This window comes from Peromyscus eremicus, chromosome 1 (assembly GCF_949786415.1).
Source record: "Peromyscus eremicus chromosome 1, PerEre_H2_v1, whole genome shotgun sequence".
NCBI lineage: Eukaryota > Metazoa > Chordata > Mammalia > Rodentia > Cricetidae > Peromyscus > Peromyscus eremicus.
The window spans coordinates 178538914-178543220 of NC_081416.1; the positions used below are offsets into that span (position 1 = coordinate 178538914).

A 4307-nucleotide genomic window follows, 5' to 3' on the forward strand; every position below is an offset into this window, starting at 1 on the left:
ATGTCAGGTGTTTTTTTTTTTAATTAAAAGGGAGGTTTATTTTGTGGGTTAACTCACAAGTGAAGGGATAGGTAACAGGGTCTGGGAAAGGTGTAGCGCAGTCCGGGCGGTGTTCTCTGGAGAACTCTGCTCAGTCTACCTCCAGCATCCAGGGTCCAGGAACCCCGCATGTCAGTTTTTATGCTAGTATCAAGCTGTTTTTTGTTACTATAGCTCTATCCTAGAGGTTGAGGTCAGGCATGGTGATGCTTCCAGAGATTGCTTTATTTATAAGAAACATAAGCCTTCTATGTTTCTTATTTTCAACTGTGGGTCTTCAGTCATCAATACCACTGCAAAAGAAGCTTTCTTGCCCCTCCCCCTCTTTTTGAGCCTGCCTCTGCCTTTGCCCACTTGGTTTGGAATTGTGGACCTTCCTGCCTCAGCCTCACATGTAGTTGAAATTACTGGCCTGAACCCTAGGTCCAGATATATTTTTGTTTTATTTTTATTTCTTTTTTTGTTTTTTCAAGACAGGGTTCCTTTGTATAGCTTTTGAGCCTGTCCTGGAACTCAATCTGTAAACCATGCTGGCCTCCATGAGAATCTACCTGGCTCTGCCTCCCAAGTGCTGGGATTAAAGGGGAGTGCCAGCTGGGCGGTGGTGGCGCACGCCTTTAATCCCAGCACTCGGGAGGCAGAGGCGGGCGGATCTCTGTGAGTTCGAGGCCAGCCTGGGCTACCAAGTGAGTCCCAGGAAAGGCGCAAAGCTACACAGAGAAACCCTGTCTCGAAAAACCAAAAAAAAAAAAATAAATAAAATAAAGGGGAGTGCCACAACTGCCTTTGATTTTAGAAATGATTTTTAATTTTATTAAGTTTTTGATTTTTATTTTATGTGTATAGTTGTTTTGTCTACAGGATTTTGCATTTTCCCTGCTGGATTTCAGTGTTTTTTCTTTCTTTTTTTTATTTTTTATTTTATTTTATTTATTTATTTTTATTAGAAAAATTCCTTTACTTTCAATTTTCCATCCACATTTAACCCAAGAGTGTTTTAAAAAAATAATTCGAAAGGTAGCTATCAAAGATGCCAAACAACTCCTTACTGGGTAAATATACAAAAACATTCAGAAGTCAAAGTTCTAAACTATTAATTTATGTAAAAAAATTACAACATTTAAAAAGATGAGGATTCACTCTCATTAATGTCCTTATCTGGATCCTGTTCGGCAGCTTCTTTTTCTTGTTGCTGTTTCTTCCAAAGCTTGGCCATTGCCAGAAGCTTGAGGTTAGGCTGGTTGGCAGCATCCTCTGGAAAGATGTAATAATCATAGTATTCTTCCCACTTGGCATCAGACCCAGCGTTGGCCTGGACCTTTCTTATCTTCTTGACCTTTTCTGGCATGAGTTTGTCTACTCTTTCCTTGTTTGATACTGTTCCAAATTTATCTTCAAAACCTCACCAGGATTCCAGCAACATAAGTCTCTCTTCTTTTTCTTCCCAGTTTCTCATGGTTTTATTAGCCTCTTCATAAATCTGTCTGCATTTAGTCACACTTCCTTCTTTCCCTGAGGATAACTCAAACTGAGCAAAACTGATCCATACCTTGACATGCTGTGTTCGCTGAAGCAATTGTCGGTAAAGGTTTCGTGTTCTTGCAGTTTCTTCCTGCTCAATCTCAAAATCAATATATGATTTCCAAAGTACCTCTGGTATGTCTAAGTGTGGCTGGCTGATGGCTAATTCATAGATTGCCTGGGCTCTATCAATATCACCAAGGATTGTCTCTAATTCTGCAAACTTAATCCATGATGTACAATTTTCAGGTCCAAATTCCAAGAACTTTCCATAAAGCTTCCGGCATCTGTCAAATTCTCAAAGCTGTAGTTCCAGTTCTATATAACCTTTGAGTAACTTGTTCTTTGGACATTTGCCTATGGAAGTCCCCAAAGCTCTTCTGGCAAATGGCAGATTTTTCTGTCGTATTTCATACTGTGCATAGTATAACCACATTTTGGCAAATGTGAACTTTTTGTGAGGAATTAGTTCCAAAGATGCTTGATATACCTGTCTTGTCCTCTCAGGATCCTTGGCTTCCAGCTCTTCGTAGAATGCATAGTTGATCCAGAGATAGATGTAGCACTTCCAGTGCCTCTTCTGGATGGTGGCATGTTGGCAATGGCCCCATCATAGACTTCCCGTACAGTGTCAGCTTTGGCATCACTTTCTACCAAGCGTAAGTAATCAAACCATGCGTCATAGCTGTGTGGATTAGCCTTCACTTCTTCTTCATACTGGAATCTCCGTTTGCTCACGATGATATCTTCAATACCCCTCCGGTCACCAAACTTCTTCTCAAAGATGGTATAGTTTTTAAAGAGTTCTTGGGCCTCTTGTTTTGAAATTCTATCCAGGGCATATTTGTAGATAACTCATACCCTTTCAAATTCTTTCTGATTTTCCTCAAATTTAGCAAAGGCCACATACAGGTGTTTGTCCATATGCTCATCTCCAAAGAACTCCAATGCTCTCTCGTAGACTTTCCGTGCATGGGCAAAGTAAGCGTGTTTCTCCTCGAATCGGGCATACTTGATCCAGTTCTTCACAGCAGGGTGCATGAGCACAAAGCGTTCATAAATGGTACGGGCCCGCTCCACCTCTGTATCTCAGCTCAAAGTTGATGCAGGAGTGCCAGGCCTGCTCCTCAGGCTGCCATTCCATCCAGCGCTCAAACTCCTAACGGGCACCGGCAACATTGCCCATGTATGTGTACTTGTACCAGAACTGGTTGACTCGGGGCAGAGTTGTTATGGCTCAGTCCCAGATATTTCGGGCATGGTTGACCTGGCGGTTCTTCATTTCCATTTCTGCATATTTCAGCCAGAGTGTAACATTGCAATAGTCTACATCCAAGGCACGCTCGTTTATGGATCGAACCCTTTGAATTTCCTTTAGACTTTCTTCCCATTGTGCGTACTTTATCCAGTTACTAATCACAGTCCTATTTTTCCTTATGTTATCTTCAAAAGTCTTCCTCTTCCGAAGTTTGTAATCATTGAGCTCCTCTTCATCTGTGATCTTCTGCTGAGGCGGGGGTGGAAGGAGCTTGAGCTCTCTTTCTTTAGACTCTCTTAAGAGCTGCTCGGCAGTTATCTGTACCTCAGCTGGCGCTTTGTTTTTCACCTTGGCCACTTCGGGAACCCGCTGTTTCCCGGCCGCTGTAGAGGCCGCCATATCTGCAGCCGCTGAACCAGTTTTAATTTATTTTAATTATTATGTGTACAGTGTTCTGTCTGCATGTATGTCTGCAGGCCAAAAGAGGGCGCCAGGTGTCATTACAGATGGTTGTGAGCCACCATGTGGTTGCTGAGAATTGAACTCAGGACCTCTGGAAGAACAACCAGTGCTCTTAAGGGCTGAGCCATCTCTCCAGTGTAACACCCCCCCCCCCCCCCCCCCGCCCCCAGTGTTTCTTTGATATTCCTTACTATCACTTCCTTCTTCATTTTGGAATTTGGAATGTTTATTCAGAAATATGTAACTTGTTTGGTTTTTGTTTTTGGAGAAACTGTTTCTCAGAGTAGCTCTGGCTAGCCTGAAATTCACTATATGGTCAGACTGGGCTTGGACTCAGAGATCTGCCTGTCTCTACTTCTCCTGCCAAGTGATGGGATTAAAGGCTTGTACCACCACCATGTGGCAGAAATATGTGAATTTACCAGGAGCTGCCAATTTAAAGACTGCCTAGAGTCCCAATGTTTGACATGGTCTTTGGACTCATTATTATTACATTTACTTGGTGTGTGTTTGTCTAGCACACATGGGTGTTGTCATCAGAGGACCACTTAACAAGAGTTGGTTCTCTCCCTTCATCACATGGGTCCCAGGGATGGAACTCAGGTCCACAGGCTCGGTGGCAAGTGCCTTCTGCTGAGCCGTCTTGCCAGCTTGGACTTTGGGCCTTCAGTCGGTGTTGGAATAGTTAATGGCTACAGAACTTTGGCAGCTGAAATTGAAAACATTTTGTGTAACTAAGTGTCTGAATATGAGAATGAGGGAAGGAAAATTATGGCTTCAAAGTGATATGTTTTGGGATCAAATTGACAAGAGGTAGAGCTGGGATGATTAATATTGCCAACTGTAGGATCAAGTAGGAGACTAGTCTCTGAGCATATTCATGAGGATTTGCTAGATAAATAAACTTCTAAGCAATTCTAAGATTGTCTATCCTAGGTTATTTAAGGTAGAAAGACACACCTTAATTGTGTGTGACACCATGTCATGGGAGATGTCCCAGACTGAATAAAAAGGAGATGTGTTTGTT

General features: G+C 42.4%; 1 pseudogene; it reads right to left on the minus strand.

Annotated features, from left to right (window-relative positions):
- Positions 1–1159: 1159 nt before the first annotated feature.
- Positions 1160–3220, minus strand: LOC131902592 (crooked neck-like protein 1; annotated as a pseudogene).
- Between the last annotated feature and the right edge of the window lie 1087 nt (positions 3221–4307).